This window comes from Heterodontus francisci, chromosome 10 (assembly GCF_036365525.1).
Source record: "Heterodontus francisci isolate sHetFra1 chromosome 10, sHetFra1.hap1, whole genome shotgun sequence".
Lineage (NCBI taxonomy): Eukaryota > Metazoa > Chordata > Chondrichthyes > Heterodontiformes > Heterodontidae > Heterodontus > Heterodontus francisci.
Genome location: NC_090380.1, coordinates 116,978,760 through 117,001,984, shown reverse-complemented (window position 1 = coordinate 117,001,984; position 23,225 = coordinate 116,978,760). Strand labels below are relative to the sequence as shown.

At 45.5% G+C, this 23,225-nt stretch overlaps 1 protein-coding gene across 1 annotated transcript in view; it reads left to right on the top strand.

Annotated features, from left to right (window-relative positions):
• robo1 (roundabout, axon guidance receptor, homolog 1 (Drosophila)) overlaps nt 1-23,225 on the top strand; it is a 1,072,119-nt gene that overhangs the window by 698,790 nt on the left and 350,104 nt on the right. The window lies entirely within an intron of this gene.

The window sequence follows — 23,225 nt, the reverse complement described above, 5'->3', positions numbered from 1 at the left end:
AGTTATCGGGTAGGTGGGAGTGTGGAATTCGAGACACAAACAGATCAGCCATGATCTTATTGAATGGTGGAGCAGGCTTGAGGGGCCGAATGGCCTACTTCTGTTCCTAATTCGTATGTTCATATGTTTGTAGATTACAGCATAGATTCGCCAGAATGATACCAGGGCTTAGAGGTTAAATTATAAGAACTGGTTGCAAAGAGCAGGTTTGTATTCTCTTGAATATCGGAGATTAAGGGGTGATCTGATCTAGGTGATTAAGATGATTAAGGAATTCAATAGGGTAGATAGAGAGAAACCATTTCCGCTGGTGCGGGGGAGTCCAGAACAAGGGGAGATTACCTTAAAATTAGAGCCAGGCCGTTGAGGCATGATATCAGGAAGTCAAAGCAAAATACTTCAGATGCTGGAAATGTGAAACAATAACAGAAAATGCTGGGAATACTCAGCAGGTCTGGCAGCATCCGTGGAGAGAGAAACAGAGTTAACGTTTCAGATCTGTGACCTTTCAGGAAGCTCTTCTTCACTCAAAGGACAGTGAAACACTCTTCTTCAAAAAAGTTGTTTGATGCTGGGGGTCAATTGAAAATTTCAAAGTGAGATTGATAGATCTTTAAAACAACAAAATACTGTGGATGCTGGAAATCTGAAATAAAACTGTTTATGCAGCTAGTGGTTAGGATGTAGAATGCACTGCCTGAGAGTGTGTGGAGGCAAATTCAATCATAGATTTCAAAAGGGAACTGAATAAATACCTGAAGGGAAAAAACAAATTGCAGGGCCAAGGGGAAAAGGCAGGGGAGTGGGACTAGCTGAGATGCTCTTGCAGAGAGCTGGCATGGACATGACAGGCCGAATGGCCTCCTTTTGAAATCACAGAAAATTTACGACACAGAAGGAGACCATTTGGCCCATCGTGTCTGTGCCGGTCGATGAAGATTTACCCTACCTAATGCCGCTTAACTGGACCAGCCATATAGATACTGTAGCTGCAAGACCTCCTGACTCCCTAAAGCACAATTCAGGAGTGTGATGGAATACTCTACACTTGCCTGGATGGGTGCAGCTCCAATAACACTCAAGAAGCTCGACACCATCCAGGACAAAGCAGCCCACTTGATTGGCACCCCATCTACAAACATTCACTCCCTCCACCACCGATGCACAGTGGCAGCAGTGTGTACCATCTACAAGATGCATTGCAGCTACTCACCAAGGCTTCTTCAACAGCACCTTCCAAACCCGTGACCTCTACCATCTCGAAGGACAAGGGCAGCAGATGTATGGGAACACCACCACCTGCAAGTTCCCCTGCAAACCGTACACCATCCTGACTTGGAACTATATCACCGTTCCTTCACTGTCGCTGGGTCAAAATCCTGGAATTCTCTCCCTAACAGCACTGTGGGTGTATCTACCTCACATGGACTACAGCAGTTCAAGAAGGCAGCTCACCACCACTTTCTCAAGGAAAATTAGGGATGGGCAATAAATGCTGGCCTAGCCAACGATGCCCACATCCCTTGAAAGAATAAAAAAACCTTCCTGCACTAGGTCCGTAGCCCTGAAACTCACGGCCCTTTAAGTAAATATCCAAGTTCTTTTTTAAAAGAGATGAGATGTGGTTGTCTGCTGTAAACATTCTATGATTCTAAGATCAGAAAATGCTGGAAATACTGAGCAGGTCTGGCTGCATCTGCAGGGAGAGTAACAGAGTTAACGTTTCAGGTCACGGACCTTTCATCAGAATGAAAGCTCATCAACCTGAAACATTAACTTTGTTTGTCTCTCCACAGATGTTGCCAGAGCTACTGAGTATTTCCAGCACTTTCTGATTTTATTATTGATAAATTTTTATAAGGTAAGGATTTTAAGGGTTATGGAACCAAGGGGGTTTAAATGGAGTTAAGAAACAGACGCATGATCTAATTGAGGGGTGGAACATGCTGAGGGGCTGAATGGACTCCCTATGTTTCTTCCTCTGTTGCCCTCCTGGAGTATATCTGCGCTTTCTCCAATAACCATACAGCAGATCATGTACACGATGAGCATCCCTCCAATAGCCCCTAATCTTCACAGGAAGGCTGGCAGGTATCGTGTGTGCCTGTCAGTGCAGCAGGATCCTGTACCAGACTAAACAATACCTTTGGGAGATCGGAGACTTTCTGTTGAACAGGAGTGCAGAGCTTGCCGAATCCTCAGGAAGAATGCCCTTATGTGCGACTCTCAGCAATCCCTTTCACGCTCCGCCAGCTCTCTCTTCTCCTCCTTAGCTGACAGGCTCCCTGGGATACGGTTCTTGTTTCATTGCAATGATCCATCTTCAAAAGCCATGCCGAGGAATTAAACACGCCCTTCATTTAATGGGCCTGAGCAAGGAGTGACGGGTGACAGCTGCACTGTTTCATCTGTCGTCTCGATGAGGACACCTTCAAACTGAGCAGCGCTCTTGTTAATTACAAAAGGGGGGGGCAGGAGAAAAATGGCCAAGTGTGAGTTTAGACAGAGACTGTGGTCAAGTGAAAGGGATCACAGCCCAACCAACCACACAAATGGAAAATCCTACCCTGTTGGCTTAGTGAGCTGTTCCAGTGAGTATATGAGAACTGTTCATATTGTACAGCTCAGGAGGGGACCATTCGAGCCATCACTCTTTACACACCAGCCGCTGTGAGACTGTGAGGGTCCCAAACCGCTTCACAGTAAGTAATGTCCTTTTTGAAGTATAGTCACAGTTGTTATGTAGGAAACACGGCAGCCAATTTGTGCACAGCAAGATCCCACAACGGCAATGTGATAATAACCAGATAATCTATTTTTTTGTGATATTGGTTGAGGGACCCCCTCCCCCTCCACCCAATGCAGGCACCCCACCCCCGGCTTTGAAATCATCCTGTGGGATCTCTTACATCCACCTGAGAGTGCAGATGGTTAAACGTCTCATCCGGAAGAGAGACGGGCAGCAGAGGGTGGGCAATAAAATAGCCGTGGATTACAAGCCAAGGTGAGAGTCAACCTCTTGGGGCAGGGTGGGGAGAAGCAACATAGGAGAGAATATAGTCTCAGATAAGGAGGAACGCCTCACCCCTCGAAATACCTCTTCAGTTCTGAATAATTCCATGGGTTACTCGGAGAGCAGTCAATGGCAAGCTGTGACTTTTTGATGATGTGAACCACCTCTTAATCCCTACTTGCTACACCAGTGCTGGATGTGAGCCACACATTTTGGGGGCCTTTGTTCGAGTCTTACATTAGATGCTTCTGACACCAGACTCGTTGTTATGCTGTTATTCAACATGGTTCAGATTGGAAAAACTGAAAAAAAACAAATAAATAAAACAAGAAGAGAAGGGATTTCTAGGAATGTGGTACTCTAGCACATCTTTTTACCCCTCCATGGCCTCTGTGTTATCAGGTTGTCTATCTGATATTCTGATATAGGACATAGCTGCTAGACTGGGTCTGTAGCAGGTGGTGAGGGAACCAACAAGAGGAGAAAACATACTTGACCTCCTTCTCACCAATCTGCCTGCCGCAGATGCTTCTGTCCATGACAGTATTGGTAGGAATGACCACCGCACAGTCCTTGTGGAGACGAAGTCCCGCCTTCACATTAAGGATACACTCCATCGTGCTGTATGGCACTACCACCGTGCTAAATGGGATAGATTTCCAACTGATCCAGCAGTGCAAAACTAGGCTACTATGAGGCGCTGTGGGCCATCAGCAGCAGCAGAATTGTACTCAACCACAATCTGTAACCTCATGGCCCGGCATATCCCCCACTCTACCATTACCATCAAGCCAGGAGACCAATCCTGAATCAATGAAGAATGCAGGAGGGCATGTCAGGAGCAACACCAGGCATACCTCAAAATGAGGTGTCAACCTGGCAAAGCTACTACACAGGACTATCTGCGTGCCAAACTGCGTAAGCAGCATGCGATAGACAGAGCTAAGCGATCCCATAACCAACGGATCAGATCTAAGCTCTGCAATCCTGCCACATCCAGTCATGAATGGTTGGGGACAATTAAACAACGAACTGAAGGAGGTGGCTCCACAAATATCCCCATCCTCAATGATGGAGGAGCCCAGCACATCAATGCGAAAGATAAGGCTGAAGCATTTGTAACAATCTTCAGCCAGAAGTGCCCAGTTGATGATCCATCTCGGCCTCCTCCTGAAGTCCCCAGCATCACAGATGCCAGATTTCAGCCAATTCAATACACCGTGTGCTATCGAGAAACGACTGAAGGCACTGGATACTGCAAAGGCTATGGGCCCTGACAATATTCCGGCAATAGTACTGAGGACTTGTGCTCCAGAACTTGCCGCACCCCTAGCCAAGCTGTTCCAGTACAGTTACAACACTGGCATCTACTAGGCAATGTGGAAAATTGCCCAGGTATGTCCCGTACACAAGAAGCAGGGCAAATCCAACCCGGCCAATTACCGCCCCATCAGCCTACTCTCAATCATCAGTAAAGTGATGGAAGGTGTCATCAACAGTGCCATCAAGCGGCACTTGCTCAGCAATAACCTGCTCACTGACGCTCAGTTTGGGTTCCGCCAGGGCCACTCGGCTCCTGACCTCATTACAGCCTTGGTTCAAACATGGACAAAAGAGCTGAACTCAAGAGGTGAGGTGAGAGTGACTGCCCCTGACATCAAGGCAGCATTTGACCGAGTAAGGCATCAAGGAGCCCTAGCAAAACAGAGGTCAATGGGAATCAGGGGGAAAACTCTCTGCTGGTTGGAGTCATACCTAGCGCAAAGGAAGATGGTTGTGGTTGTTGGAGGTCAATCATCTGAGCTCCAGGACATCACTGCAGGAGTTCCTCAGGGTAGTGTCCTAGGCCCAACCATCTTCAGCTGCTTCATCAATGACCTTCCTTCAACCATTAGGTCAGAAGTGGGGATGTTCGCTGATGATTGCACAATGTTCAGCACCATTCGTGACTCCTCAGATACTGAAGCAGTCCGTGTAGAAGTGCAGCAAGACTTGGACAATATCCAGGCTTGGGCTGATAAGTGGCAAGTAACATTTGTGCCACCCAAGTGCCAGGCAATGACCATCTCCAACAAGAGAGAATCTAACCATCTCCCCTTGACATTCAATGGCATTACCATTGCTGAATCCGCCACTAACAACATCCTGGGGGCTACCATTGACCAGAAACTGAACTGGAGTAGCCATATAAATACCACGGCTACAAGAGCAGGTCAGAGGCTAGGAATCCTGCGGCGAGTAACTCACCTCCTGTCTCCCCAAAGCCTGTCCACCATCTACAAGGCACAAGTCAGGAGTGTGATGGAATACTCTCCACTTGACTGGATGGGTGCAGCTCCAACAACACTCAAGAAGCTCGACACCATCCAGGACAAAGCAGCTCGCTTGATTGGCACCCCATCTACAAACATTCACTCCCTCCACCACCGACGCACAGTGGCAGCAGTGTGTACCATCTACAAGATGCACTGCAGCAATGCACCAAGGCTCCTTCGACAGCACCTTCCAAACCCACGACCTCTACCAACTAGAAGGACAAGGGCAGCAAATACATGGGAACACCACCACCTGCAAGTTCCCCTCCAAGTCACACACCATCCTGACTTGGAACTATATCGCCGTTCCTTCACTGTCGCTGGGTCAAAATCCTGGAACTCCCTTCCTAACAGCACTGTGGGTATACCTACCCCACCTGGACTGCAGAGGTTCAAGAAGGCAGCTCACCACCACCTTCTTAAGGGCAATTAGGGGTGGGCAATAAATGCTGGCATAGCCACATCCTATGAATGAATTTTTAAAAAAGAATTAAAAATTTAAAAAGCTGCAATTTGCTCCAGTTAAACATTGGGAAATACTGAAACTATCCTCCCTGAGATCCGTCACCAACTCCATCCCCTTCTGGCCACTGTCTCAGCCTGAACCAGACTGTTTGAAACATTGGTGTTGTGTTTGATCTTTTGAGCTTCCGACCACATTTCTGCTCCATCAGTAAGACCGCACCTATCTCCACCTCCGTAACATAGCACGTCTCCCCCACCACCACCTCAACTCATCTGCTGCTGAAACCCTCATTCAGGCCTTTGTTACTTCTCGGCCAGACTATTCCAATGCACTTGGCTGACCTCCCATCTTCCACCCTTTCTATACTTGAGCTGCTGTAAAACTCTGCGGCCCATACCTTAACTCGGACCAGGTTCACCCTTCACCCCTGGTCTCGCTGACCTACATTGCCTCCCAGTCCAGCAATGCCTCCGCTTTAAAATTCTCATCCTTGTTTTCAATCCCTCCATTGCCTTGCCCCTCCCTATCTCACTCATTTCCAGCCCCACAACTCTCCGAGATCTCTGCACTCGTCCAATTCTGGCCTCATGAGCATCCCTGATTTTAATCACTCTACCATTGACGGCCGTGCCTTCAGCTGCCTAGGCCCCAAGCTCTAGAATTACCCCCCTAGACCTCTCTGCTTCCCTACCTCTCTCCTCCTGTAAGGTGGTCTATAAAACCAACCTCTTTGGCCAAGCTTTTGGTCATCTGTTCTAATAACTTCTTTTATTTATTCCTGGGATGTGGGCATCGCTGGCTCAGCCAGCATTTATTGCCCATCCCTAATTGCCCTTGAGAAGGTGGTGGTGAGCTGCCTTCTTGAATCCATGCAGTCCAAGTGGGGTAGGTACACCCACAGTGCTGTGAGGAAGGGAGTTCCAGGATTTTGACCCAGCGACAGTGAAGGAACGGCAATATAGTTCCAAGTCAGGATGGTGTGTGGCTTGGAGGGGAACTTGCAGGTGGTGGTGTTCCCATGCATCTGCTGCTCTTGTCCTTCTAGTTGGTCGAGGTCACAGGTTTGGAAGGTGCTGTCGAAGAAGCCTTGGTGAGTTGCTGCAGTGCATCTTGTAGATGGTACACACTGCTGCCACTGTGCGTCAGTGATGGAGGGAGTGAATGTTTAAGGTGGTGGATGGGGTGCCAATCAAGCGAGCTGCTTTGTCCTGGATGGTGTCAAGCCTCTTGAGTGTTGTTGGAGCTGCACCCATCCAGGCAAGTGGAGATCATTCCATCACACTCCTGACTTGTGGACAGGCTTTGGGGAGTCAGGGGGTGAGTTACTCACCACAGGATTCCCAGCCTCTGACCTGCTCTTGTAGCCACAGTATTTATGTGGCTGGTCCAGTTCGTTTTTTGGTCAATGGTGATGTTGATAGTGGGGGATTCAGCGATGGTAATGTCATTGAACGTCTTGGGGAGATGGTTAGATTCTCTCTAGTTGGAGATAGTCATTGCCGGGCACTTGTGTGGTGCGAATGTTACTTGCCACTTATCAGCCCAAGCCTGGATATTGTCCGGGTCTTGCTGCATTTCTACACTTCTATACTGCTTCAGTATTTGAGGAGTCGCGAATGGTGCTGAACATTGTGTAATCATCAGTGAACATCTCCACTTCTGACCTTATAATGGAAGGAGGGTCATTGATGAAGCAGCTGAAGATGGTTGGGTGTAGGACACTGCCCTGAGGAACTCCTGCAGTGATGTCCTGGGACTGAGATGATTGACCTCCAACAACCACAACCATCTTCCTTTGCGCTATGTATGACTCCACGCAGCAGAGAGATTTCCCCCTGATTCCCATTGATCTCAGTTTTGCTAGGGCTCCTTGATGCTATACTCAGTCAAATGCTGCCTTGACGTCAAGGGTAGTCTCACCTCACCTCTGGAGTTCAGCTCTTTTGTCCACGTTTGAACCAATGCTGTAATCAGGTCAGAAGCTGAGTGGCCCTGGCGGAACCCAAACTGAACGTCAGTGAGCAGGTTATTGCTGGGTACGTGCTGCTTGATAACACTGTCAATGACACCTTCCATCTCCTCCTTTAAGAGCTTTTTTAAAACATACCTCTACCATCAAGCTCTTGGTCAGGCCTCCCAATCTCAATCTGTGCTGCGGTATTTATTTTTTTTCTAGTTAGGCTTCTGCAAAGCTATTTGGGAAAAGAATCAGAGTGGGTGATGAGGAGAATTTTTTTTACACAGCGAGTTGTTGTGATCTGGAATGTGCTACCTGAAAGGGCAGTTGAAGCAGATTCAATAGTAACTTTCAAAAGGGAATTGGAGAAATATTTGAAGGGAAAAAAAATTCAGGGCTATGGGGAAAGAGCAGGGGAGTGGGACTAATTGGATAGCTCTTTGAAAGAGCCAGCACAGTTGTGATGGGTCACATAGTCTCCTTCTCTGCTGTGCCATTCTATGAAATGCCTTATAAGTTTTCATTAATCTACTGGAAAAGTTGCGGGTCTGTGTTTGACTGTGGCCGTGATCAGGCTTGGTTGTGACGTGTTCAGTGATCGAGCAGCTTGCTGACGCTCACTGGCTAGACACGTCCATGAAAAGTGTTCTCTTGGATGATGTACGGGGCTGGGTATTGTACCCCAGCAGGGGTCAGAGCCTTCAGGAGAGGCAGGGGGAAAAGTGACAGAAAAATGCACCTTAATAGAGGTTGCTGTATATTGTCACTGATTCGAAGCAGGTTTGTAAGCACCTTGATGATTCTGGAATAATCACAGGATAGGCTTCCAGCTTTACTTTAAGAATGGGTGAGCATGTGGCAGATGAAATTTAATGCAGGGAAGTGTGAAGTGATACATTTTGGTCGGAAGAACAAGGCAAAGCAATATAAAATAAAAGAGAAAATTCTAAAGGGGGTGCAGGAGCAGAGGGACTTGGGAGTATGTGAGCACAAATCATTGAAGGGAGCAGGGCAAGTTGAGAAAGATGTTAATAAAGCATATAAGAACCTGGGCTTTATGAAGAGAGGCATAGAGTGCAAAAACAAGGAAATTGTGGTGAACCTTTATAAAACACTGGTTCAGCCTCCAACTGGAGTATTGTATCCAATTCTGGGCACCACACTTTAGGAAGGATGTAAAGGCATTGGAGAGGATGCAGAAAAGATATACAAGAATGGTTCCAGGGATGAGGAACTGCAGTTACATGGATAGACTGGAGAAGCTGGGGCTGTTCTCCTTGGACAAAAGAAGGTTGAGAGGAGATTTGATAGAAGTGTTCAAAATCATGAGTGGCCTGGACAGAGTAGGTAGGGAGAAACTGTCCTCATTGGCGAAAGGGTTGAGAAACAGAGGACACTGATTTAAGATGAATGGCAAAAGAACCAGAGGTGGCATGAGGAAAAACTTATTTTATGCAGCGAGTGGTTAGGATCTGGAATGCACTGCCTGAGAGTATGGTGGAGGCAGATTCAATCTCAGCTTTCAAAAGGGAATTGGATAATTATCCGAAGAGGAAAGATTTTCAGGACTACGGGGAAAAGGAGGGAGAGTGGGACCTGCTGAGTTGTTCTCACACAGAGCTGGCACAGACATGATGGGCTGAATGGCCTCCTTCTGTGTTGTATCTATTCTATGATTCTCTGATTATCAATTCTTATTTTGTAAAATAACTAGCTAATTGTTGGTTGATATTCTGTTCAATAAGGAGAGGCGTTAGGTTTCAGGTTTTGAAAATTATTATATAATTTGCAATATATTATACTGCTGCTCGGGTGGTAGTATGTCTCTTTAAGGCCACAAAATTTAATTGTTATTAAATAAACACAGGCTGAGGACAGGCAGAGTTCTGTTGTCGGGTCAGGATACTTCGAGTGTTGGAATGTGCTTGTAAATTTGAGGCTCCAGCTCAAAGACCCAACATTAAGTGATGGACTTTCTTGTTCCTTTCTTTTGGTTTGCTAAGTAAAAGTGTGAAGTCTGAGATTGGACATCAGGTGGAAATGATTATCCAGGGAGAGCTCTATCAATGTCTGTTCTCTAGTCTTCCTTTTCTGGCATGGTTCTATGCTAATGAAACAGGTTGGATGCTTTGGGGAAAAAAATCAAACCAGCACTGGTTGCACAGTTATCTGTGTCTTCCTTCATTTTCCAATATTTTCTTCATCCCCTGAAGTGAGTCATCTCCAGAACTTTTTGGAAAACTCTGGCACTGTTAAGAAGAGCTGGGGGTTATGGGAGGGGTGGTACGATGGTTACTGTTGAGTGGGTGTCAACAGATTTGAAGTGAGAAGATGAGTAGGAGGGATCGAGGCAAGTGATGAGAAGGTGGGTAGATGGGACTGAGGGATATGGGGAGAAGGTGGGTAGGTGGGACTGAGGGATATGGGGAGAAAGTGGGATTGAGGAATAAAGTGTGTAGGTGGGATCAAGAGATAACATGATTAATTTATCAATAAAGGATGGTAATGCTTGGGCCTAATGGCCTTCTCCCATTCTTACTGGCTTCTCTCGTCTCTGCCTCAGGATAAATTTCACAGCCTGCAATCAAGCCCTTTGTCATTGCAGAGACATGATTGTAAAGAAACTGAGCAAATTGAGGAGCGTTTGTGTTCTGCCAATGAACAGTGCTCATTAACTTAGTAGATTACTGTTGACATTCAGTCACTCAGCTCCCCACTGAGCAAAAAGGCACTGATACCTGCTAACCATTACAGACTTAACTGCATCTTTCAATTCCCAGTAATCCCCTGTTATAACTATCAGGAAAGGCTAAACAGGCTGGGGCTCATTTCTGTGGAAAACAAGAGGCTGAGGGGTGAGATCTTTAAGATTATGAAAGGGTTCAATAAGCTAGGTGTAGAGATGTTTCCAATTGTGCGGGAGTACAAAACTAGGGGCCAAAAATATCACGGAATGCTACAGCACAGAAGGAAGCGATTCAGCCCATTGTACATATGCTAGCCCTTCGAAAGAGCAGTCCAATTAATCCCCATTGCACTGTCAATTCTTTCCCCTTCAGGTAAGTTATCCAATTTGCTTTTGAAAGTTACTTTTGAATCTGCTTCCACTGCCCTTTGAGGGCAACCTGGAACACAATAGCTTGCTGCACTAAATGTCACCTCTGGTTCTTTTGCCAATTGCCTTAAATCTCTGTCCTCTGGTTACTGTGGAAACAGTTTCTCCTTATTTAGTTGATCAAAGCCGTTCATGATTTTGAATGGATCTATCCAATCCCTTCACCTCTTCTGTAGGGAGAACAACCCCAGCTTCTGGCCATTTATCACATTACTGTTTGTGAGCTTTTGCTGTGTGCAAAGTAGCTGCTACATTTCCCACATTTCAATATTGTCTGAACTTAAAAGAAAAGTACTTTGTTGGCTCTAAAGAGACATCGTGACGTTGTGAAAAGCATTACATAAATTCAAGTCTGTCTTTCTTTCTTCTATGCAGCTTGATAGAAATGCTTATTTTGGCTGTGATTTGTTGCACAGTCACATAGCTGCTGGCTGTAGGAGAGAAGCTGTTGTTTTGTGTAGCCTGCTGGATGTTCAGGCATCTTTGGCCCTTGACTCTCAAATGAAAGCTAGGCCTAAGCTTCTGGCCGTGGTGGCTTGCACTGAAGTGTGTCCTAAACTTTTACCAAAAATTGCAAGTTGGACCAGAGTTCATCCCCTTAACTCCACTCCCAGCTACACCCTTCCTATTTTCTCCTGTGTTGTGCTCTGTGTTGTGACTCCCAATGACGAGTCAAAACTATTAAATCACAAAAGCCACAAAATTACAGGTTGTGTTCTTACCTCATTATGCCTCGGATGAAGGGAACACTCAACATTATTGGCCAAAGAGCTGCCTTGATGGCACTTGACTTTGGTGGGGGTGATGTTCTATATATAAATGAGTGAAGGGAATGGTCATTGTGAAAATACTGGGCTAACAAGCCAGAGATTGTGAATTCAAATCCCAGTGTATAAGATGTGAAATTGAATTCGAGTGCAACTGGTAATTTGTGGGATCGCACCAGAAATTGACCATAAAAGCTGCCAGGTTATTGTAAGAAGCTAATTGGTTCACCAGTGGCCATCAGAGGAGGGAACTTGTCACTCCTACCCACACTGGCTTACATATGACTCCAGTTTTATGCTATGTGGTTGACTCTTAATAGTCTCGGGGCAACAAGGGATGGGCAATAATTGCTGCCTTGACAGTGTTGCTCACATCCCAAGAACACTGTAAATATATCAAAGGGTTGACACACCCTTTGAATGAAAATGCTAAGTGTTTTATCCATTTTTTTGCGTCCAAAAGTCTGTTTCTTATTTTAAGGTCAGTTGTGGCTCAGGTCATGTACTTTGGGTGTGGGACTGGAGTCACATATAGGCCCAGACTGGGTAAGGACAGCAGGTTTCCTTCCTTAAAGGGACATTAGTGAACCAATTTGGTTTTTACAACAATCCGACAGTTTCATGGTCAGTTTCACTGAGACCAGCTTTTTATTTCCAGATTTTCTTTTAAACAGAATTTCAATTCTCAAACTGCCCACAGCTGGATTTGAAATCATGTTCTCTTGATTTCTAGTCCAGGCCCTCTGGATTACTAGTCTAGTAGCATAAACCACTGCACTACTATGCCCAACATTTAGTTGCAATATTGCATGTGTTGTTGACCCACTTACCAGTAGTTTCTCCTGTCTGGCAGACTGTTAATTTCTCACCTTGTCCGAGTGATTTGCAATCGGGGAATGTTGCCTAAAGGTCATCACTCTGACCCGCGCTCCCTGTTAAGAACATAAGAAATAGGAGCAAAAGTAGACCATATGGCCCATCGAGCCTGCTGCGCCATTCAGTACGATCATGGCTGATCATCCACTTCAATGCCTTTTTCCCACACTATCCTCACATCCCCTTATGCCATTTGTATTTAGAAATCTGTCAATCTCTGCTTTAAACATACTCAATGACTGAGCTTCCACAGCCCCCTGGGGTAGAGAATTCCAAAGATTCACAACCCTCTGAGTAAAGGAATTTCTCCTCATCTCTGTCCTACGTGGCTTCCCCCTTATTTTGAAATTGTAGATTCCGTAACCTGGGGAAACAACCTCTCAGTGTCTACCTTGTAAAGCTCCTTCAGGATCTTGTAACTTCCAATGAGATATTCTCTGCATTTTCTTCTAAAATCCAGAGAATATAGAACCAATTTACTCAGCCTCTCATTGTAAGCCAGCCCTCTCATCCCAGGAACTAATCTAGTGAACCTTCACTGTACTGCCTCCAATACAAATATATCCTTGCTTATATATGGAGTCAAAACCGCCCATAGTATTCCAGATGTGGTCTCACCAAAGCCCTGTATAGTTGTAGCAATACTTCTTTATTCTTGTACTCCAATCCCCTTGCAATAAGGGCCAATGTGCCATTTGCGTTCCGAATTGCTTGCTGTACCTGCATGCTAACTTTCTGTGTTCCTTGTAGAGCACAGCCAAGTCTCTTTGAGCATCTGAAGAGCAGTGGAGGACAGACATTTCAGGACTGCTCACTTTTAGTTCAGTTCTCTTCAGGCTGTGGTAGGATCTGGTGATGGAACTCATTGCTGCAGTAATAACCCGTTTCATGTCGGCTCTTTGTATTGTGTGTGCTGGGTGAAGTGGCACTGCAGAACATGACTAGTTTCATGATGCTTTTATTGTTTTGGGACAGGGCCTGTAAGTTTAAGAAAAGTTCTGTAGTCTAATAAAATCTGCTGTGTTTGCAAACATCTTTTTTACTAATTTTATTTCTTAATTGTCCTGATTTGTAGTTTATAGCCTGAGATATATGGCTAGGGATCTTTTCTCTAGAAAAGAGAAGGCAGAGGGAAGATCGAGGGGGTCTTTAAAATTATGAAAGGGTTTGATATGGTAGACATTGAGATGTTTCCATTTCGAAACACAGGAACAGGAAGAGGCCATTCAGCCCCTCGAATCTGTTCCATCTTTCAATGAGTACATGGCTGATCTGTGACCTAACTCCATTTACCTGCCTTTTCCCCACATTCCTTAATATTTTTGGTTAACAGAAATCTATCAATCTTGGATTGAAAAATTGCATTTGACGGAGCATCAATTTGATTTAGATTTAGATTTAGAGAAACAGCACTGAAACAGGCCCTTCGGCCCACCGGGTCTGTGTCGACCATTAACCACCCATTTATACTAATCCTACACTAATCCCATATTCTTACCACATCCTCACCTGTCCCTATATTCCCCTACCACCTACCTATACTAGGGGCAATTTATAATGGCCAATTTAGCTATCAACCTGCAAGTCTTTTGGCTGTGGGAGGAAACCGCAGCACCCGGAGGAAACCCACGCAGACACAGGGAGAACTTGCAAACTCCACACAGGCAGTACCCGGAATCGAACCCGGGTCACTGGAGCTGTGAGGCTGCGGTGCTAACCACTGCGCCACTGTGTGCCCTTTGTGGGATTGTGGAAGAGAGTTCCAAACTTCTACCGCCCTTTGTGTGTGGGGAGATCAAAACTAGGGACCATAAATATAAGACAGTCACTAATAAATCCAATGGGGAATTCAGGAGAAACTTCTCTACCCAGAGAGTGGTGAGAATGTGGAACTCGCTACCTTAGAGAGTGGTTCAGGCAAATAGTATAGATATATTTAAGGGGATAAGCACACGAGGGAGAAAGGAATAGAAAGTTCTGCTGATAGGATGAGAGGAAGTAGGGTGGGAGGAGGCTTGTGTGGAGCATAAATACCAGTACAGACCAGTTGGGCTGAATGGCCTGTTTCTGTTCTGTAAATTCTATGCAGCCGCACATGGCAATTCCCAAGTGTGCTGATGTTCAGCACACATGATTGCTACTTAACAAAGTGCACCTGTAAAGTTCGGTACATCACCCAACATCCCAGCAAGCTTTTTGCATGTAGTGATATCAGTCAGCTCCAGGAGAAACAAGCCCGGGTTTCGATCCAACCCATGGCACAGAAGGGGGTGAATTTCCTCTTGTCGCTGTGCCGTGACATCATAAATGTGCACTCAAAGTTTTTCGTCTGTCTATAGAAGGTCCACCTTCCTCCCGCACCACTCTCTCCTCATGGTGTGTTCTGTTTGCAAACTCTTTTGCTGAGCTCAGTATTTTGTCAAGGCACAGCCTTTTTAAGTCTGGCCTTCGAGTGTTCCTTATGTGGAATGCACCACCTGCTCAGCTATCAGAGGTCAGGCTAGGAACTTAACCCAGCACGCACACAGGAATTCTTCACAGAAACAAACTGTCCAGGATAAATGCATCCTACCCGTAACCAGCACCAACTGACTGCATCTGGGTCAGAATAAAAAACACCAGCGACTCGATGGAATAAAACCCCAGAGACTCAGCAAAATAAAAACGTAGTGCATTCCATTCCCAAAGGGATTTGTCTAACCCTAATCCCTTAAATACCTGACTGCAGTCACTGACATTTAGCTCAATCAGTGAATGGACGGATGAAGTACTATATAATTAGCTTTATAAATCCAGGAAATAGTCTCTACTTTAAAACATTCTGCATTTTACACCTCATAGCGTGGCCCTGAATCCCTTTCCCTGCTATGTTAACCCTTTCATCCAAGGAGACGATAATACATGTGTGTGTATGTACTGATTTTTATGTAAGTATTATTTGCTAGTCTATTTTAAATTAATTCTTGTAGGACTCTTCTTGACAGTACCACTTGTGAACTTTGAGACCTATGCACCTGGTGGTCCGGTGTGCTTTGAGGACTTTGCAGTAGGCGCTCTTGTGAATTTTGAGGGCTCTGGACCAGGCGGCCTAGTGTACTTTGAGGCTTCTGGACCAGGTGGTCTAGTGTACTTTGAGGTCTCTGGACCAGGCGGCCTCATGTACTTTGAGGTCTCTGGACCAGGCGGCCTAGTCTACTTTGAGGTCTCTGGACCAGGCGGCCTAGTCTACTTTGAGGTCTCTGGACCAGGTGGTCTAGTGTACTTTTAGGCCACTGGACCAGGCAGCCTAGTGTACTTTGAGGCCTCTGGACCAGGCAGCCTAGTGTACTTTGAGGCCTCTGAACCAGGTGGCCTAGTGTACTTTTAGGCCACTGGATCAGGCAGCCTAGTGTACTTTGAGGCCTCTGGACCAGACGGCCTAGTGTACTTTGAGGCCTCTGGACCAGGCAGCCTAGTGTACTTTGAGGCCTCTGAACCAGGTGGCCTAGTGTACTTTTAGGCCACTGGATCAGGCAGCCTAGTGTACTTTGAGGCCTCTGGACCAGACGGCCTAGTGTACTTTGAGGCCTCTGGACCAGGCGGCCTAGTGTACTTTGAGGCCTCTGGACCAGGTGGCCTAATGTACTTTGAGGCCTCTGGACCAGGCGGCCTAGTGTACTTTGAGGCCTCTGGACCAGGTGGCCTGGTGTACTAGGCACCCCATCTACAAACATTCACTCCCTCCACCACTGACACACAATGGCAGCAGTGTGTACAATCTACAAGATGCACTGCAGCAACTCACCAAGGCTCCTTCGACAGCACCTTTCAAACCCACAACCTCGACCACCTCGAAGGACAGCAGATGCATGGGAACACCACCACCTGCAAGTTCTCCTCCAAGTCACACACCATCCTGATTTGGAACTATATCGCCGTTCCTTCACTGTCACTTAGTCAAAATCCTGGAAGTCCTTTCCTAGCAGCACTGTGGGTGTACCTACCCCACCTGGACTGCAGCGGTTCAAGAAGGCAGCTCACCACCACCTTCTCAAGGGCAATTAGGGATGGGCAATAAATGCTGGCCTGGCCACTGACGCCCACATCCCATGAATGAGTAAATAAATCTTACTTCTTTGGCCAAGCTTTTGGTCACTTGACTTATTCTGTCCTGATGTGGCTCGGTGTCTAATTATGTTGGTAATGGCCCTAAGAAGAGCCTTGCAATGTTTTAACTATGTTAAAGACGCTATATAAATGCAAGTTGTTGTGGTATTGGCTGCTTTAATTGAGCCACAGTATTCCAGTAGTTTATAAACAAGCTATATTCCAAATTCTGTAAACTCTAACCCTGTACAATGTAATAGTCCTCTTGTTTGATTTTGTCTCTAGACAGGTAGCTTGATGGGTGGACACGAAAGTCATGCAAACAGAGACATATCCTGTGATTTGCTTACTCATGTGTGTGATTGCTAGTCTCGTTTGAACTTAGCTGACAGGTATTAAAACCTATACATGTTGGATCAGGATTTAAAAATGAGACCTACTTAAGTGATTGGCCCAGAATACTTAGAGTTTTTCCTGCACCCTTCAACTTAAATATAATTTGCACCATAACGTGCTGGAAGTATGAGCTGATAACGGTGCGGTGAGGAAAGCAGGGAACCTGGGACCCTCATGAAGGATGGGACTAACAGCCTATCTCCTTAACCAATTAGATTTAAGGATTGAATAATAAACAGAAGCATGACGGAGAAGAAATAGAGCGACTTTGCATTGGGCACATAAAGAGAAATAAAGAGAGGGAAAGAAAGATTGGATTATGAGGGAGAAAAAAAGAGATAGAAATCAAAAATAAGAAAAGGTTAAAAATTTAAAATCTGACAGTTATAAAATCGCAAACAACATTTTATTCCCTGCAGGAATGAGATGCCACAGTTTAATAAAAGCAAAATACTGTGGATGCTGGAAATCTGAAATAAAAACAAGAAATGCTGGAAATACTGAGCAGGTCTGGCAGCATCTGCCGATCGATAAGCAGAGTTCACAAGAAACTATATTGTTTGCCTTTGCTCCACGACCAACGCACCATTAACATATTGTTTGCCTTTGCTCCATGACCTTCTGGTCAGCTATTCTGTGACCTTGTCCTATCTTCACCTTCTCCTTTGTTATCTCTTGCCCCACCCCCACTTTACTTGTTTATAACCTTTCATATTTCTAATATTTGCTAGTTCTGAAGAAGGGTCACTGACCTGAAAGGTTATCTCTGCTTCTCTCTCCACAGATGCTGCCAGACCTGCTGAGTATTTCCAGCATTTCTTGTTTTGATGCCACAGTTTAAATTGTTCCATTTCTGGGCCGGAGAGATTGATGGAAATTGCATTAATAATTGTGACATTGTTAAAAGTTACTTAAACTGTTAAGTTCTAGCTTTAACTTTCTGGCAAGTTTAACGGGAAATTAATGTGTAAATCCAGCAAGTTCTTCAAACTAGTGGGGAGGCTCAGGGTGAGTTGTATGTGCAAACCAACCAGCGCAAACCAACAAGCAAGCTGTGGAGACTCACAACTCACGGTGTATCTCTTCACCCCCTGAATCTGCTGGCCAATTTGTGCATTAGTACAGCAACTATCACTTATATTTATATAGCGCCTTTAACGTAATAAAATGTCCCAAAGTACTTCATGGGAACATTATAAAGCAAAGTATGATATTGAGCCACAAAAGGAGATATTCGATCAGATGGCCGAAACATTGGTGAAAGAGGTAGATTTTAAGGAGTGTCTTCAAGAGGAAGGTGAGGCGGAGAGGCTTAGGGCCTAGGCAACGGAAGGCTCGGCCACCAATGGTGAAGCAATTAAAATCAGGGATGCACAAGAGGCCAGAATTAGAGGAGCGCAGATATCTTAGGGGTTGTGGGGCTGGAGGAGATTAAAGAGATAGGGAGGGACGAGGCCATGGAGGGATTTGAAACCAAGGACGAGAATTTTAAAATCAAAAAAAAGAAAAAAAAGATGTTTCTTGACCGGGAATGTTGGAATAGTTAAGTCTGGAGGTAGTGAAGGCATAAATAAATAACAGCGTGCATCGCTACCACACTGTTATTCTTCCAGCACTGTCTGGCTCATTGAGTTGATATGAAACCTTTAAAGATCGTGGTCAGGCCAGTTAGTTGCAGGAATCGGGAAAGAAACACCTGCAGATATGTGAGTGAGCTCCTTTGGAGGCAGTTCAGAGGAGGTTTACTAGATTGATACCTGGAAAGAGTGGGTTGTCTTATGAGGAAAGGTCGGACAGACTAGGCTTGTTTTCACTGGAGTTTAGTTTAGAGATACAGCATTGAAACAGGCCCTTCGGCCCACCGAGTCTGTGCCGACCATTTATACTAATCCTACACTAATTCCATATTCCTACCACATCCCCACCTGTCCCTATATTTCCCTACCACCTACCTATACTAGGGGCAATTTATAATGGCCAATTTACCTATCAACCTGCAAGTCTTTGGCATGTGGGAGGAAACCGGAGCGAGGAAACCGGAGCACCCGGAGGAAACCCACGCAGACACAGGGAGAACTTGCAAACTCCACACAGGCAGTACCCAGAATTGAACCCGGGTCGCTGGAGCTGTGAGGCTGCGGTGCTAACCACTGCGCCACTGTACCGCCCACTGGAGTTTAGAAGAGTGAGGGGAGACTTGATTGAAGTGTATAAGATCCTGAATAGTGTTGACAAGGTGGATGTAGAGGGGATGTTTCCTCTTGTGGGTGAGTCCAGAACTAGAGGGCATTCTTTTAAAATTAGGGGTCGCCCTTTTAGGACAGAGAGGAGGAGAAATTTTTTTCTCTCAGCGGGTTGTGCGACTTTGGAACTCTGCCTCAGAAGGTGGTGGAGGCGGGGTCATTGAATATTTTTAAGGCAGAGGTAGATAGATCCTTGTTAGGCAAGGGAATCAAGGGTTATCGGGGGTAAATGGGAGTGCGGAATGGGAGACACAAACAGATCAGCCATGATCTTATTGAATGGCAGAGCAGACCCGAGGGGCCGAATGGCCTTCTTCTGCTCCTAATTTGTAAGTTGTAATAGTTTAGCATAAAGAATATTATCTTGCTTTTTGAGAAGCTGGTTTAGAATCATCGAATCTGACAGCACAGAAGAAGGCTATTCCAATCTTCATGCTTGTGCTAGTTATACTAAAGAGCTGTCCTATTTAGTCCCACACTCCAGATTTTTTCCCATAGTAGCCAGTATTTACAACCTACTGAGTCAGCGGCGCTTGAGATGGCTTGGCCATGTGAGCCGCATGGAAGATGGCAGGATCCCCAAGGACACATTGTAGAGCGAGCTCGCCACTGATATCAGACCCACCGGCCGTCCATATCTCCGCTTTAAAGACGTCTGCAAATGCAACATGAAGTCCTGTGACATTGATCACGTCGTGGGAGTCAGTTGCCAGTGATCGCCAGAGTTGGCGAACAGCCATAAAGGTGGGGCTAAAGCGTGGCGAGTCGAAGAGACTTAGCAGTTGGCAGCAAAAAAGACAGAAGCGCAAGGGGAGAGCCAACTGTGTAACAGCCCCGACAACCAATTTTATCTGCAGCACCTGTGGAAGAGTCTGTCACTCTAGTATTGGCCTTTATAGCCACTCCAGGCGCTGCTTCACAAACCACTGACCACCTCCAGGCGCTTACCCATTGTCTCTCGAGAGAAGGAGGCCAAAGAAGAAGAAGAATAAATTAGTCCTCTTCAAGTACATGTCCAATTGTGTTTTGAAAGCTCCTCTGTCTCCTTCCACTCGGTGATGAGTTCCTCATCTTAACAGCCCTCTGTGTGAAAAAATGCCTCCTTATTTCCCTTACAGTTCTTTTGTCAATTATTTTAAATCTAATTTAAAGACTAGTTGAGGATAGTATCCACAGTATACACACACATTGCTGTTTGTCATGTTTAGTGGTTTTGCCCAGATGACCCCTGGCGACATTTGGAAGTGAGTTACAAACAAGTGGTAATTTTTTCAGATTAAAGTGATTTCACATTGGTTTGAAGTTAAGCTTATAGTCACGTTCTACAGCCAGTGAGACAACAAAAACTTCACACATTAATGAGCCAGATACTGAAGGTACATTGGTACGAGTAGTTAGGAATTGGAATACACTGCCTGATAGCGTGATAGATACAGAATCAATAGGAGCCTTCAGAAAGGAATTAGATAAATACTTGAAGGTTGAAGGAGAAAAAATTGCAGGGATATGGGGAAAAAGCGGGGGAGTGGGACTAACTGGATTGTTCCTCAAAAGAGCTGCTGCAGACTCGATGGGCCGAATGGTTGCCTCCTGTACTATTCAATGATTCTATGACTATTCAATAATTCTACCACCTCTGGGAATAACAGTTAATTTATTATCTTGCCTTGTGCTCTCTTTGAGTATCCAAACCTGTAAAAATAAAGATGGGTCCATTACTCTTTTCCGTTTTTATAAATGACCTAGACTCAGGTGTAGCGAGCAGCTTTATAAAGTTTACAGATGATACAAAACGTGGCAAGGTAGTAGATAGTGATAAGGATAGTGAGAGGCTTCAGGATGATATAGGATGGTGAAATGGGCAGACGCATGGCAGATGGTAGTCAATGCAGAGATGTGTGAAGTTAATGCACTCTGGAGGACAAATATGGAAAGACCATTTACTACTGAAGGACGTATTGGCTTGGAGGGAGTGCAGCATAGATTTACCACAATAATACCAGGACTCCAAGGTAAATTACAATGAGAGATTATACAAACTGGTGTTGTATTCCTTGGAATTTAGAAGATTATGCAGTGATTTGCACAATGATCCAACATCCCGTACCAGGGGACAAGTGGCCTCCTCCTGTTCCTGTAAGTGGCACAATGTTCAAGAATGTAGATGAGCAGTGACACCTTGGTATCTGTATACACAAAGAAAGCAGGGCAAGTTGGTAAGGTGATTAAAAAAGCTTATAGGTTACTTGGGTTTATAAATAGAGGAATAGATTGTGCAAACAATGAGATGATACTGGAACTTTATTAATTACTGGTTAGACCTCAGCTGGAATAATGTAGACAATTCTGGGCTCCAAACTTCAGGAAAGATGGAAAGGATGGAAAAGATAGAGGGGAGGTTTACCAGATGGCGCTGGGCTGGAGGGAATTCAGTTATGGGGAGAGTTTGGAAAAGTTAGAACAGTTCTCCTTGAAACAGAGAAGGTTAAGAGGTGACCGAATACAGGATTTTAAGAAGATGAGAGGTTTTGATAGGAGAGAAAGAATATTCCCCCTGTTATGACCAAAGTGGGAGGAGTGCACTGTTTTTTCTAGTTCCATTTCTCCATGGGCCATGGGAGATAGTGGTGTAGTGGTAGTGCCACTGGACTAGTAACCAGATGCCCAGGCTAATGCTCTGGGATATGGATTCGAATCCACTAAATCGAATTTAAGTAAAATGTGACTGACACAGGATTTACTGTAAACTAATGAGTATCATATACTGAGTGATTTTCAAATCACTGCAAGCTTCTGGGCAAATCCAATGATGTAATCAGTATTAACCACTTCTTGGATAACCCTCAGAATGCTTTATATACATATTTCCCTATTCCCTAACCCCACGCCCTCTCCTGAGATTATTGACATTTTACCAGCAGTGATTCTGCTCCACTGAACAGTCTGCGCTTTAGTGACTTAATCATAGACTCCTACAGGTTTACAGAGTAGGATGCAGCTATTCATCCCATCATCCTCATGTTAATTATTTGCTAGACCTATCCCAAACTAATCCCACTTCCCCGCTCTCTCCCTTTGGCCCTGTATCAATCACAAACCATTCCCATTGCCCCACTGTCTCCCCATAGCCCTGTATCAATCCCAAACCAATCCCATTGCCCCACTCTCTCCCCATAGCCCTGTATCACCCAAACCAATCCCATTGCCCCACTCTCTCCCCATAGCCCTGTATCACTCCCAAACCAATCCCATTGCCCCACTCTCTCCCCATAGCCCTGTATCACTCCCAAACCAATCCCATTGCCCCACTCTCTCCTCATAGCCCTTTATCAATCCCAAACCAATCCCATTGCCCCACTCTCTCCCCATAGCCCTGTATCAATCCCAAACCAATCCCATTGCCCCACTCTCTCCCCATAGCCCTGTATCACGCCCAAACCAATCCCACTGCCCCGCTCTCTCTCCATAGCCTTGTATCAATCCCAAACCAATCCCACTGCCCCGCTCTCTCTCCATAGCCCTGTATCAATCCCAAACCAATCCCACAGCCCCACTCTCTCCCCATAGCCCTGTATCAATCCCAAACCAATCCCATTGCCCCACTCTCTCCCCATAGCCCTGTATCACGCCCAAACCAATCCCACTGCCCCGCTCTCTCTCCATAGCCCTGTATCACTCCCAAACCAATCCCATTGCCCCACTCTCTCCCCATAGCCCTGTATCACTCCCAAACCAATCCCATTGCCCCACTGTCTCCTCATAGCCCTATGCCTGATTCTGCTCTGTGTCACGATTAATAAAACCACCCGATTGTTTTGGACTTTTTGTGGCTTACTCTCGAGTCCCGTTGGTCTGAGCATTGGGTTCAGTAAATTAGTGCTGAATTGCCATTGGCTTCAGCAGGCTGAGCAGTTGCAAAGAGCAAGGCCTTAGATCAGCCAGCCAATCTGCAAACTATTGTGGGGAGGAAAGGCTTCACTTACGCAAGGAA